Source organism: Haemaphysalis longicornis, unplaced genomic scaffold (genome assembly GCF_048455015.1).
Source record: "Haemaphysalis longicornis isolate Haplotype H1 unplaced genomic scaffold, Haemaphysalis longicornis Haplotype H1 scaffold_5, whole genome shotgun sequence".
Taxonomy (NCBI): Eukaryota; Metazoa; Arthropoda; class Arachnida; order Ixodida; family Ixodidae; genus Haemaphysalis; species Haemaphysalis longicornis.
The window spans coordinates 124,486,777-124,501,603 of record NW_027526385.1 but is presented as its reverse complement, the minus strand read 5'-3'; the positions used below and the strand labels follow the sequence as shown (position 1 = coordinate 124,501,603).

Sequence of the window (14,827 nt, the reverse complement as noted above, 5' to 3'; positions counted from 1 at the left end):
GAAGGAGTTTGGCGTATAGGAAGGGAGTCTGCGTTGTGGTCGCTATGGTTTGTGTGTGTCTTTTGGTCATTTAGGATTGGTGTTTAGCCCATTCTTCATAGGTGTCTGTTTCTGTTTTGTCTTCTTCTGCTTCTTTCCTGAGTTTGCCCCAGTCTGTAAGCCGCGCTGTGCATGTTTGCGTCTTGAATCTCGGCCCTCTGATCTGGATCGAAATGATATCGTGGTCTGAGCACAGACTGGTCCCTGTGTTTTGCCAAGTGGTGTCGAGGATCCCTTGCACCATAGTGAGGTCGGGGGTAGTGTCTCTCGACGTACTTGTTCCCATACGCTTTGGGGTGTTTGGTTAGTTGAGAAGGGCGATGCCTTGTTGCTCTATAATGCTGACTAATGTTTTGCCCCTTCTGTAGTTAAACTTGTATCCCCACATGGAGTGTGGGGCGTTGAAGTCCCCAAGAATGACAATCGGCTTCCCTTGGGTGGTGTCGAGGCTATCCTGGAAGAGTTCTTCTAGTTTTAGTTCTTTCTTCACTGGCCTGCAGTATGTGTTGAGGATAAATATGTTCTCTTTGTTGCCTATATTCTTGCTGTGTGTTTCCAACAGTACGTGTTCTCCTCCCCTCTGTGGAGTGAGGTGTTTTGTGGCTGCAATGTTATTTCTGACTAGTGTTGCCGTTCCTTTACCACTGGGATCCGTGTATGACACGTAGCCCGGGAGTTTGGGTTTTGTGTTCGTTTCCTGTAGTTCTATGATGTCTGGCTTGTTTTCTGCGTTATCTATGTATGCTTGCAATTCCCAAATCTTGTCTTTTATGCCTCTGCAGTTCCATTGATAGATTATCGTGTTCTCCTTGTATTTTCCACTATTCTTCTTCCCCATCGTTAGGCATTTGGAAGTTGGTTGTGTTCGTATTTCTCTTGTACAGTCTTTTGCGCGTTGTGCCGCCTCCGCGAGCGGTCACCGCGTTAACCTTTAGCCTCAGTTGCTTGACATTGTTGTCCATCTTGTTTGCGATTGTTCCTATCTTGGAGGACAGTTGCTCGCCCTGGCTCGCGATGGTGTTGATCTGGCTGGTGAGTTTTTCCATCATTTGTGTGAGGCATTGGAATGGTTTTGCCCAGTCCGGTTCGCTCGCTTGATGTGGTTGTGCAGTGGTCGCAGCCTCTGTTTCCATTTCTGCTGTTGTGGGTGGGTGTGGTTGGATCTCCTTCCTGGCCGTCTTGCGCTTGGTATTATCGTTCTCCACTGTTTTGGATTTTTCCAGGGCTTCTGTTCTAGCAAGGAGTTCGCTAATCTGTCGATTTTTCTGGGCGATTAATGCTTTGAGCTGTGTACATTCGTCGCAATCTTTCTTCTCTGTGTTCTTTGCGGGAAAGGGTGGTGATGGGGATAGGAGGGGCGGGAAGTCCCGGTTGCTACCGACAGCGATGGGAGACCCCGCTGCCCAGCCTACCTGTTTGGCGGCAGTGGTCCTCGGTGGCTCCCTGGTTGCGGACCTGGGTCTCCTCGACTTGGACCGGGAGCGTCTGCGTGTTCCGGCTGTTCCCTCCGGTGTCGTCACTCTCGAGCTCGGGCGTCGCGATGAGCGGCTGCGCTCCCTCCTACCCTCTCGGGATTTGGAGCGGCGTCGCGAGTTCGGCGCCTCTCCCGGCTCGATGGCATTCCTGAACTTTCCGTCTGGGCGTCGTAAGCTCGTTGGCGCTCCCACTGCCGTTTCCTCACCACGTACGGCGTTTTGAAGCGAGCGCGGCACTTCTTGTCGCCTGTTTGATGTTCACCTCCGCACAGGTTGCATTTGGGGTTACACTCGTTCTCGTGTCCGTCGGGTGGGTTGGGTGTTCCGCACCCTCTGATGATGCGGTCCGCTGGATTTGGGCACACGTCCCTTCGGTGTCCCAGCCTTCCGCACTGATAACACACGTCGACTTGCTTTCTTTAGAGCGAGCACCTAATTAGAATTCCGCCGTACCTCACGAAGTTGGGGACCTTGTTACCGGCGAACGCGATCACCACCGTCTTCTTGTTGCTTCTGCGGTTTGCTTCCACTGCCGCTGGGTAAATTTATTCACCACATTTGCGTTTATTTCGCGGATGGTGTCTTCGAGAGGTATGCCACGTATTACCCCTTTCACCATTCCATGGGGGGCCGACTCGTATGCACTGAGCTCGTAAGCCTTCTCTCTGATGACGATCTTCTCGATGTTGACATACTTATCGGCGTGTTCTCTCTTCGGCGTGCTAACGACGATGATATTTTGCTGATAGTTCGGGCAGATGACATCCCGTGCTCCTTCGTCCCCCGTGATCCCTGCTGCCTTATATACTTGGAGATATCAAGTCCCCCACAGGGTCTCAGCACGATATTGGTGTCTCCGCGTGGTAGCGCTGGCATACGGGCGTTCTTAATTACCTTGTCTTTAGCTCGCCCTTGTCGGGTGGCTCAATTGGACTTCGGTTTTTGGGCGATGACGCTTGAGTATTGCTTACGTGGCGGGGCCTTGTGCTCGCCGGTGATACGCCATACGAGCGACTTGGTGACTTGGTCGTGGTCGATAGCTTCCCCCTCCACTTCTACTTGCATCTTGGTTGACGTGGCGTTGTCCCGGCTCGAAGAGGGAACCGTTTTTAGTGCCGTCGGCTTCGACCGTCAGGCCTAGTGGCCGGCGGAGCCGTTATGCTTAGCTCCCGCGCGGCCCGCGCTGGTAGAAGATAGTGTCCAGAGTCCCGATGAATGGTTTCCTACCTCAGAAGTAGGTATCCACGTGGTCCTGGGCCCTCCCCGGAGCACTTGATGAAAAAATTTGGGGGCGGAAGGTGAATTTTCGTCGCAATCACCGAAAATCTGCTGAGCCGATTTGGAACACGTCCTCACCGCTCGGTAGCTCGCACGTGCCTCGCAGCCCTCGACCTTGTTTTAGAAGCAGAAACAGTAACAAAGCAGATGGCACGTGCAGAAAGACAGGTCGGTACCTCACACGGTCCAATTCTCCTGCGATCTTCTTTTCTGCTTGTTGCTCAGTTTTGTCTCTTTAAGATCTCATTTTTTTGAAGGTGCACTTGTACTAACAGTCCAACTCGGTACATTACTTTTACTGCTGCTCGTTCCGGAGGGGAGTACTGCTGTGGAGCAATTCAGCGCGTCTACCCCAAAAAAGCCCCATCTCGTGCTCCGCGCGTCAAATTTAACACAATTGAAAGTTGGGCGAGTTTTCGCACTTTTTCCCAAGAGGCGTCAAATTTCCGTTTCATTTTGTAACAGCATAATCTGTTAAAAAATTCCGCAATGTAGCACTTGGAACGATGGCCGGAGGGTCAGGCGGCATGATGACATACTGATTGCAATGCACACATCCGCTATAGCTTTCGAAAAAGGAATTGCAAATGTCAGAGCAATAATGCAGTGACTGAACGTTAACTAACGAGTAGTTTTCACAAAAGTGTGGCTCATACATTTGATAAGGTAACAGCTAACAAACTATTCAGGGTGACCGAATAATCTAACTCATTGGTAGTATTTATCTGCCTGTTGTAGGATTTTTCTGTTTTGTTGCAATATCACAAAAATGTGGGCCATTGGTATTAAGCGCTGGTATTTGAACTCGCCAGTACGCAAATATAAATTTAGGCTTTAGGGTTAGCGTGATGGGTGATTCTATAGCGACGTTTGCGATCTCAACAAAAAAGGAAATGGCGGGAAGTATATCTTACACTCCTATCTCTTGGCGGTGGCTCTATGAATAGTCGCTAGGACAACGTGAAATCTGGGCGATAAAGCATGTGGTAAACCGTCGCCACTTCATCTGTTTTTATAATAACTCGTAATTGTTTAACGTTCGCTTTGCGATTGCACCATTGCCCTTAAAAAACAGCAGCATTTTGAATTTTTCTTTGTATTTTGATTTGATCGCCGCTTTAAACTACTAACTATTTTTTCCTAATTTCCGTGATAATTCAACTCGTCGAACCGGTTCGCGAACCGGTTCAAGCTTCTGAACCGTTCGCGAACTGGTTTGTACATAATTTTGTCGAACCGAAACTTAACCGGAACAAAGTGATTTCGCCTGAACCAGAACCGTAACCGAACCGGTATTTTTTTTTGGTTCGAAACACTGCTTCAAACCTTTATTGGAAAAAATGAAAGGTCCGAAGGCCCTGCATAAGAGCGCAAAATGAAGGAAAGAGGGAGCAAAGTTCTTCGCAACACAATTGAATGCCTCCTTAAGCACAGACGTTGGGTCCATAATGTTGATAAGGCTATTTTCGGAATGAGTTGTCACCTCCGAAATATGGTAATCTCGGAAGGCCACTCGGTATACCATAATCCATTTCGGAAAAATCCATTTGGTGATTTTGAGGGTGCAGAATGTTCATGTCCGGATGGACGGGACAAAAGTAGTTTTGTTTTTGAAGCGTGAAATGACTGCACACCCTGTTGAGGTGGTGAAGAGCAGACAAAACGTTTTGTTGGCAATAACGGGAAGTCGGGGATGGATGCCTATTCAGATGTCGCCATTCCTTTGCAACAGGAGGCGTGTACGAAATGTTCGCTAGATTTTGTAAATGGATACCTCGACAACCCTGGGTATCTGAAGGCTCTGTGAAAGATGTTTTCTGGAGTTTGACGTATTAGTGTCATCTTCCGTTGAACACACTGATCATCCGGCTCCAGGCGTCTATTTGTACAAGGCAAGACGACAGAATGGGAGGGAGGTAATGATACGCTCTCCCTGCTGTCCTCATGTGCGGCTTCGTTCCTCCGACCGGAAATGCGTGTGACGCGGTGTTCACGCCAGGCATAACGTTACACCGTAGCGCGAGAGATCATGTAGAAAGTACGTAATTATGCTGGCTGTAGGATGGTAAAAGTGTGATTTTAGACGTTCTTGCATGACGTCATGGCAATCTTATAACCACGCCATTTGAGGTGTATTCACAAAATCCATTAAAAGCTCAGGTACGACCAGTGTGCCTTGCACATCTGCATTAACATATTGCCGCGAACCATACATTGGGTTTGTTTATTTGTGTTTTGCTTTTACCGCCCGGCTGCGCCGGTCTGTGTTATCTCCGTGCCAAGGGAAGCGCGTGTTCCATTCCTTCTTTCTGTGCCGCATGTGTTATCTGTTGTGATAGGGAGAGCATTCCGATTTACGTGAACAGCCCGGAATAATCTTCTTGCATCTACAATGTTCTCGATGCGAATCGATGGTTCCAGAACCACGCGCGCCGAAAGATAAAAAGCCTGCAGAGCAGACGCCGGGGCATTCGATTCTGCGACGCTCGCCGACGCACGTACGTCACTTTGTTGACCACTGCTTCACCGCCTCTGTATTCTTTTCAGTTGTTAGGGGAGCACAAGTTCGCTCCAATAAACTTGTTTCTTTTCCAAACAACTGCTTCGTCCTTGGCTACGTGACATCTGGTGGAGGTGCTGGGTACGCACCCTTCATGCCCACTACAACCTCTGGAAGCCGCCAAGCCAGTCCAACAAGAGCCAGCCTCCGCGTGCAAGATTTACCACCCGAGTTCGGTCTACTACCGGAGAAGACGAAGAAGAAAAACGTCGCAACCAGCACCATGCTCAACCAAGGCAATCCTCCTGTCGTTCTGCAGCAGCCACGGGAACCGCCATCATTCCGAGGAGCCCCCGCAGAAGACCCAGAAGAATGGTTGGAGAAACTGGAGCGCGTCCGGAAATTCAACAGGTGGGACGACGCAGAAACGTTCCGGCACGTTTTCTTTTACTTGGAAGATTCGGCTCGCACTTGGTTCGAGAACCACGAGAGCTCCTTGACAAACTGGGCTCAGTTCAAAAGCGAGTTCACTAAGACCTTCACTACCGTCGTGCGGAAAGAAAGAGCCGCCCTTTTGTTGGAAACGCGCACGCAACACCCCAATGAAGGCGTCTTGATCTTCGTTGAGGAGATGAAGCAGCTATTTCGCCGCGCGGATCCCGAAATGACGGAAGAAAAGAAGTTGCGGTTCTTAATGCGCGGAGTGAAGGAGGAACTGTTTGCCGGACTTGTCCGAAATCCGCCCAAAACCGTCGCCGAATTCGTTACCGAAGCCAGCACCATTGAGAAAGCCCTCGAGATGCGTGCTAAGCAGTATGACCGCAACTTTGTTGGCGCGGCCAATGCGAACGACTTTGGCAGCACGCGGATCCCGGCCGACAGCCTACGCGAGGCTATCCGCGAAATAGTGAGGGAGGAGCTGCGGAAACTGCTCCCGACGCCGCCGCAACCACAAGTCGCTTCTCTTACCGACGTCATTAGAGAAGAAGTGCAGCAAGCGCTGGGAACTTCAACGACGCCAGTAGCACCTCGCGAGCCGCAAGCCATGACCTACGCAGCTGCTGTACATCGCCCTCGCCCACCTGCACCCTATCGTCACGAGGCTCCGTACCGTCGTCCCCTCTCGCCGGCCCGACCACCTGCGGCGCAACCCCCTGCCCCAAGGAAGACCGACGTGTGGCGAACGTCAGACAATCGCCCGCTGTGCTACCACTGCGGAGAGGCCGACCACGTCTACCGTCGCTGCCCCTACAGGAGGCTCGGTTTGCGAGGGTTCTCCGTCGACGCACCCCGCCCCCGAACTGGCCAGCGCCCATCGGAGATCGAAGAGTACCTGTCCAACACCAGCCGTCGACCAGCAGGTTTCAACCGTTCGCCGTCGCCCTACCCATACCAATCGCCGAACCGCCGTAGCAACGCTGACTTCGCCCGTGGAAGGTCCCCCAGCCCACGCGGGGGAAACTAAAAGCAGCAACTTCTGGAGGTGAAGTTGCTCTACGGCGGAAAACTGGAAACCCTCCAACGACGCAAGGACGCGGTGAAGACAATGATTCACGACATGCCCTCATCCCGACGACCCGACCTAACCCTGACGAGACTCCCGAACACGACGACAGCTACACGCCGCGACGCGTACCCGACCTGACCGAGACGTCCGTTAAGAAGACGACGACAACGACGACGCACAGTGCCCGACCGCCAACACGCACAAGCCGAGATACGACGCCCCGACGAACCCGGAACTCGAGGAAGACTGCGTCTGACGTCAAGGTGTCCATCGACGGCTTTGACGTAGTCGCCCTCGTAGACACGGGAGCTGACTATTCGGTAATGAGCGGACCATTTGCGTCTAAACTGAAGAAAGTTATGACCAGATGGGATGGTCCGCACATACGCACAGCAGGAGGCCACCTCGTGACGCCAAGTGGAACGTGCACATCGCGCGTCACCATAGACGGCACGACGTACCCTGCGGTGTTCGTCGTTTTGCCCAACTGCTCCCGCGACGTAATTCTCGGAATGGACTTTTTGACGGACAACGGCGCAATAATCGATCTGCAGACGAAGTCGATAACTTTTTCCTGCGACCACTCCATGACGCCGGAATCGAACCCCGAACACCGTGCAGCTGTAAGGATCGCCGATGATCACGTCACCCTGCCACCCCGCGCAAGCTTGATGATCACCGTCCACTGTGAAGGTGCTGCTCCCGACGTCGACGCTATCGTGGAGAGTGACCAAAGGTTGCTTCTTGACCGCGGTGTATCTGTCGCAAGAGGCATTGCACGGTTTAAGCAGCGCAAAGCCCACGTTTTGGTCACCAATTTCACCGAGGAGTACCAGCATTTAAACAAGGGCGCTGCAATTGCGTTCGTCGAAGAAATGCAACAAGCAAGCGACGTGTTAGCAGTCGCCGACTTTGAACGCGCACCCGACGATACCACCAAGCTTCCGCACCCCTTCGACGTGAATCCGGCGCTACCGCAAGATGAAAGGAACAAGTTATTGGCTTTGCTGCGTCGCTATAGCGAATGTTTTTCGTCGAACTCAAAGTTACGTCAAACACCTCTGGCGAAGCACCGGATAATAACCGAGGATGGAGCACGACCTACCCGACAGTCACCGTACCGCGTCTCTTCCCACGAGCGTGAAGCCATCCGGACTCAAGTCGACGACATGCTCAACGGCGACATTATACAGCCATCAAAAAGTCCGTGGGCTGCGCCGGTCGTACTCGTGAAGAAAAAAGACGGCACACTGAGGTTCTGCGTTGACTACCGGCGATTGAACAAGATCACCAAAAAGGACGTGTACCCCCTTCCACGAATCGACGACGCCCTCGACCACCTCTGCCATGCGAGGTACTTCTCATCGATGGATCTGAAGACAGGCTACTGGCAAATTGAAGTGGACGAGAGAGATCGAGAGAAGACTGCATTCATAACCCCGGATGGCCTATACGAGTTCAAGGTGATGCCGTTTGGGCTATGCACGGCACCAGCAACGTTCCAAAGAGTCATGGACACTGTGCTAGCTGGCCTGAAGTGGCACACCTGCCTCGTATACCTCGACGACGTTGTGGTATTCTCTAGGACTTTCGACGAACACCTCGCAAGGTTGCAGTCTGTACTCGAGGCCATCCGTACGTCGGGGTTAACGCTGAAGCCTGAAAAGTGCCGCTTCGCGTACGAGGAACTGAAGTTTTTGGGCCATGTCGTCAACGCCGCGGGAGTCCTGCCTGACCCGTTGAAAACTTCAGCCATAGCGAACTTCCCAAGGCCGAAAGATAAGAAGGGCGTGCGCAGGTTTCTTGGACTGTGCGCATACTACCGGCGCTTCGTCGCAAACTTCGCACGCATTGCAGAGCCGCTCACGCGCTTGACGAAAGACAGCACCCCTTTCAGCTGGGAAGACGACCAAGAAAAGGCATTCTGCGAGCTGCAAAAACATCTGCAAAGCCCGCCCGTGCTCGCGCATTTCGACGAAAACGCCGACACGGAAATACACACGGACGCCAGTGATATAGGCTTGGGTGCCGTCCTTGTCCAAAAACAAAGCGGGTGCGAAAACGTAATCGCCTATGCCAGCCGTGGTCTGTCGAAGGAGGAGAAAAACTACTCTGCCTCCGAAAAAGAGTGCTTGGCTATTATATGGGCCATTTCAAAATTTCGCCCATACGTGTATGGCAGACCGTTCAAGGTTGTAACAGACCATCATGCGCTGTGTTGGCTCACCAATTTGAAGGACCCCTCTGGCCGTCTTGGGCGGTGGAGTCTGCGCCTGCAAGAGTTCGACGTTACAATCGTTTACAAATCCGGGAGGAAACACTCCGACGCCGACTGCCTGTCCCGCGCCCCTGTCGACCCGCCACCACAAGACTCCGATGAAGACAGCGCGTTCTTCGGGGTTGTTACGGAGAGCGACCTAGCCGCCCAGCAGCGTGCCGACCCCGACTTGCGCGTAATGATCGACTACCTCGAAGGACGAAACGTCGCCGTGCCTAGAGCGTTCAAGCGTAACTTACCAGCATTCAGCCTTAAAAACTCCGTCCTCGTGAAGAAGAATTTCAGCCCCGGAACAAGAACGAATTATCTACTTGTCATCCCCGCAGACCTTCGTGACGAAATTTTGGAAGCGTCCCACGACGACCCGTCTTCCGGACATCTCGGCACAGCTCGCACTATTGCAAAAATCAAGGCGAAGTACTTCTGGCCCCGCCTTACATCCGACGTCACCCACTACGTTCGGAGTTGCCGGGACTGCCAGCGACGAAAAACGCCGCCGACAAGACCCGCCGGACTTCTGCAACCGATCACCGTCCCGTCGAGGCCCTTTCAACAGATTGGAATGGACCTCCTAGGCCCGTTCCCGACGTCACGATCGCAGAACAAGTGGATTGTCGTAGCGACAGACTACATGACGCGCTACGCAGAGACCGCCGCTCTTCCGCGGGGGACTGCACAGGAAGTCGCCAAGTTCTTTATAAACCAAGTTGTGCTGCGACATGGAGCCCCTGAAGTCTTAATCACGGACCGCGGAACGGCCTTTACCGCGGAGCTGATGCAAGGAATCTTACGCTACAGCAACACGGATCACCGAAGAACGACGGCGTACCACCCCCAAACGAACGGACTAACGGAACGTCTGAACAAGACGATTGCGGATATGCTGTCCATGTACGTCGACGTTGAACATAAGACTTGGGACGAAGTCCTCCCGTATGTCACGTTTGCGTACAATACAGCGACGCAGGAAACTACGCAGATGACACCGTTCGAGCTTGTCTACGGAAGACGACCGACTACGATGCTCGACGCCATGCTTCCGCATCTAGAAGACGACGACCTCAACGCCGACGTCCAAGGATACCTTCAACGTGCGGAGGAGGCCCGCCAGCTCGCTCGAGTTCGTATAAGGGACCAGCAGCTGGTGGATGCCGGCCGCTACAACCTCCGACGCCGAGACGCCGAGTACCGCCCAGGGGACCGTGTGTGGGTTTGGACTCCCATCCGACGACGCGGACTCAGTGAGAAGCTCCTGCGACGGTATTTCGGACCCTACAAGATTCTACGACGTGTTGGCCAACTTACCTACGAAGTGATCCCCGATGGTGACTCCGGCACATCACGACGACGTACGCGGCCCGAAGTCGTCCACGTGGTTCGCTTAAAACCTTTCTACGGACGATGACGAACTTTGATTTTTATTTTCGGACTGTCGCTTATGTTAGCATCGGGTCGATGCACTCTTAGAGGGGGGGTAATGCCGCGAACCATACATTGGGTTTGTTTATTTGTGTTTTGCTTTTACCGCCCGGCTGCGCCGGTCTGTGTTATCTCCGTGCCAAGGGAAGCGCGTGTTCCATTCCTTCTTTCTGTGCCGCATGTGTTATCTGTTGTGATAGGGAGAGCATTCCGATTTACGTGAACAGCCCGGAATAATCTTCTTGCATCTACAATGTTCTCGATGCGAATCGATGGTTCCAGAACCACGCGCGCCGAAAGATAAAAAGCCTGCAGAGCAGACGCCGGGGCATTCGATTCTGCGACGCTCGCCGACGCACGTACGTCACTTTGTTGACCACTGCTTCACCGCCTCTGTATTCTTTTCAGTTGTTAGGGGAGCACAAGTTCGCTCCAATAAACTTGTTTCTTTTCCAAACAACTGCTTCGTCCTTGGCTACGTGACAATATGAACAGGTATTCATCTATAGCAGAGCCGCGCTAACAGGTGTGGTACCTGTGCCCCCTCCATGCTACAATAATGCGTCTGGCACAAATAGTGCCGTTAGTGTAGACATCAATTTCCCCATAGCATTTCGTGATTTGGAGTGGTTGTTGGGATTTTTGGACTAGGGAATTGCGTCCTAATATGTTGGTCTTCTACTGCAGTACAACGTCTGTGGTGCGTTCCCATGGTGTCGGGGGTGAAGCAGGCAGCGTGGGAGAATTGTTTAGTTTTCTGCTGTTCCAGGCCACAAGAGCCAAGCGTTGCTTCTGAGTTCGAGTCTTGTAGCGTTCTGGGTGGTGGTCGCTTCGAATAATGCGGGCAGGGCTGGCAGAACCCCAAATCTTCTAGCGGCGTTAGACTGTTGGGTCGAGGTAGACCAGCTATTGTGTGGTTAACCACTAGACGAAGAATGTGAAGATGTTTTGTGGGGGTGGCGCTTAGAATGTACACCAGAGTACTATAAAATTTTCGACGCAGTGCCCTTGCCATCGTAGTGTTGCCATTCGAGTCGCTCCCCCATCATCATTCGACACACGCGACACTTAGCGTAACATCGGTTTACAGCTTGAGTTGCGCTGATTTATGTATTGTTTGGCGCTTTTGCTGCTGTGTAGCGGTGATCGAATAAGCTTGATTATTCCGGTTTTCTTTGGAATAGGAACGTCCGACATGTATATCACTTGATAGAACTGCGGATATAACCTCTTGCTCACGTGGACAACAAAGCATTTGTGTGGCACTAAGGCAAGCAGAAGAGAGCGCAATATATCCGCAAGGGTATGGACAGCTGCTGACTACTTCGCTAAGTTAAGGATACCTGGTACATCAAAAGTAAGGGTGGCAATGTTTGTTTCCACGACTCTTTGCACTGAGAGCGCTTATTTCAATCTTATCAGATTACGTTAAGAATATCATGGTTCGATTCACCTAGGCTTACAGCTCTGTCCTCTTTTGAATATTTGCTGGGGGTGGGGATTCTCTGAAGTTTAATTGGCAGCGGTTAATGTGGCCATTAGGGCTTGAAAATAAAGCCGGTGACTACCAAAGTGTGATTTGCGTGTTCTTGATGGTACACCCTAATCTGTATTCAGTTTACAGAATTGTCGTTCCGGTGCGCTACAAATTCTGCCATTTCTACGCTCAGTGGTAATGTCCCTGCCGAACGTGCCATCTGTTCTTGGGTACAGCATAAGCGCTTAATTTCGTCTCTGCCCTCAACGAGAGAAGTTACCGAGGGCAAGTCACCCGGTCGATCTGGTTGACGTCCGTCTATGGGTGGGTGTTCTTTTTATTCAAAGGTACCACATGTGCGCTGAATAGTATTTATCGCCATCTTGGTTCATGTCAGTGTGTGCTGTACATACAATTTGAGACAGGGTCACTGTTGCCGCGCAATAGAACTTCCTATATAATGCGTACACCATACACCGCCAATGCTGCAGCTGCAGTATTGTGCTATTAAACTATTATAACGCGAAACATTGTTGGTTGAACTGGCGGCAGTATCGTAACCAGGACGCACTGGAAGAAATCCAACTTCACACAGTGAAACCATACAGGCCGATGATGCAACAAAAAATACACTGTTACCGTGACCGGAATCAAACATGAGACCATTGCGTATGAAGCCGCTGTCGATCCGGTTGCGCCATCATCGCATTCTGCTCACTACGCCATTCATTCAGCTTGTTGCGTGGCTGACCCTGACTAATTTGAAGTGAGCATTCAGGTTTCACTATGGAATTTTTAATTTTGCACGACCCGATGATATAACGATAATGATGGGTGAGGGTGAGCACTCACAGTTCTCGTGAGAAATTAATTTGCTGTAGTCTGACTTTGGGTTTCACTATCGGAATGTTTGCGCTTTGTTCGTTGGCGCTGAGACTTTCATTCTAGCGGATTTACCTTTGACGATTTCCCTTTTCGTTTTTCCACAAATGGCAAAATTGCGTTTCAACCACCATATCTGTTTCGAGGAGAGGCTTCTGATATTTAATTATTGTTTCAGAACATTTTAAATTCGGAAATATAATTTCATAAATAATAGTAAGGCCTTTATGCCCTATTGGCAGACACTTGTCTGAATATACCCTGCAAGATTATATATGCGTGGCATGGTTCCTGAACCTAAACGTGCAGGTTGGACTTTGTACAGATTTTTTTGTTTCGGCGAAATATATTTGAAACCATGAAGCCTTCCGGCTATCCAGGGTACAAAAACGGGCCAAGCAGTTCACCTGAAAAGCACCAGCTAAATACTGCACTTCACCCGCCGCAGATGTTTATTGAATAAGGAAACAAAACCTGAAAAAACACCTGGAAGGTGAGGTGCGTTTTTGAATTCTTCACCGGCTACTGTGTTTAAGGTGGGGTGTGAAGCGACGACCGCCCTTGCGCGGACATGTTGTGCAGCTTCTGTATCCTGAAGTGGTTTAAATACACTGTACTGTTTTACTACGGCTCACCTCATACCACAAATGTCCTAGAAGTTACCCGAATTCCAGGCGTGAATTGCATTACCCAAGATGTTTTTACAGACAACGCCCGCCCACTTTATTCTAAACGTCATGGTCTTCCTGCGAATGTGAATGAAAGCGTCTAATGTCTGATAGCTCGTGTATTCCAAAGGAGGTGCAAAGAGGGACAGCGTAAAAGTGTAGGAGAGCATACTATCAGAAAGGGATGCAAGGGTGTGCTGGCTGCGTCGAAGTTACTACGTGTTTGTCCCTCGACTTGAAACCTCTACGATCAGGCCCTGTGTTTTTTGCATTGCGACAAGGCAGCGTGGACGTTCACGGCGGGCTGACCACTCTAAAGTCAAGCTGTAGTTCGACAAGCTTCCTTTCACCGTGTTCAGCTGCGGCAAATAGTATTCGAGAGATAAGAACTAAATCTTTGAGTGCGGTGCTTGAGAGAACGGCTGGCAAATGAAGTCTTCTCTGGTTTGGTTAGAAGAAAACGCCTTTTTGAAAACGATCTGTTTCACTTATGCGACTCGCAATGCTTGCGCTACAACGACTAACCGTACAACGAACGAAGGTGAGAAGGTCAAAGACATGTATTCCAACATCATGATATCGGTGAAAAGAAGAGTACGCAACATGCGGCAAATAACGTTGAATAAGTTGCACTCGGCATTCAATGTGCTGGGTTTGTTATGGCGAAAGCACTGTATACCATATCAAACTGGAATTGTGACTGTTTATGCATCTTCTTATGCGCTCCCGGCAAAATGGAATAAAGTTATAAAACTGGGCTCTTCTACTGTGTGAAGAAGGATATCCTATAAATGTGGGCGCAGTGCACGGGGTGCAGGAAATAAAACGCGTCTTCTGTACTTTGCGATTGACCATAGTCTCTTACACTAGACCGGAACGAAGCCTGTAAGATCCCTAGCTTTATTCTCTCGTACTAACTTGTTGCTGTCTGTTCGACTTTAGCGTCGTGGGCATCTCACTGTTTCTCTACCACACCAACCTGATCCGCTAGACCATAAGAAATGGTGCGTGAGCTATGGCGGTGGTTGAACGCCCACCGTCCCTACCAGTAAAAGCAGAAACTGACAAGCGGTTTTGTGCGTGTTCGTAGAAGTTAAAGAAACCATCCGAAGTGTTCCTCTGAAAGCTTTTTATGCTTAAATAATGATAATGACATACGTCTTCGTTCCAACCTGCAAAGTTGTTCAACCGGAGAGATTCGTAGGTACCCGACGAGCTGCAGCTTGATGCACTAATGGCGGCGTCAGCGCTTTCTGTTGTTTTCGCGCCATTCGGGCGTCTGTTCGGGCCAATCTTCCTTCAAT

At 50.8% G+C, this 14,827-nt stretch overlaps 1 pseudogene; it reads left to right on the top strand.

Annotated features, from left to right (window-relative positions):
• Window positions 1-1,425: 1,425 nt before the first annotated feature.
• The window catches only part of LOC144139879 (uncharacterized), a 54,471-nt pseudogene continuing 41,069 nt past the window's right edge, over window positions 1,426-14,827 (top strand).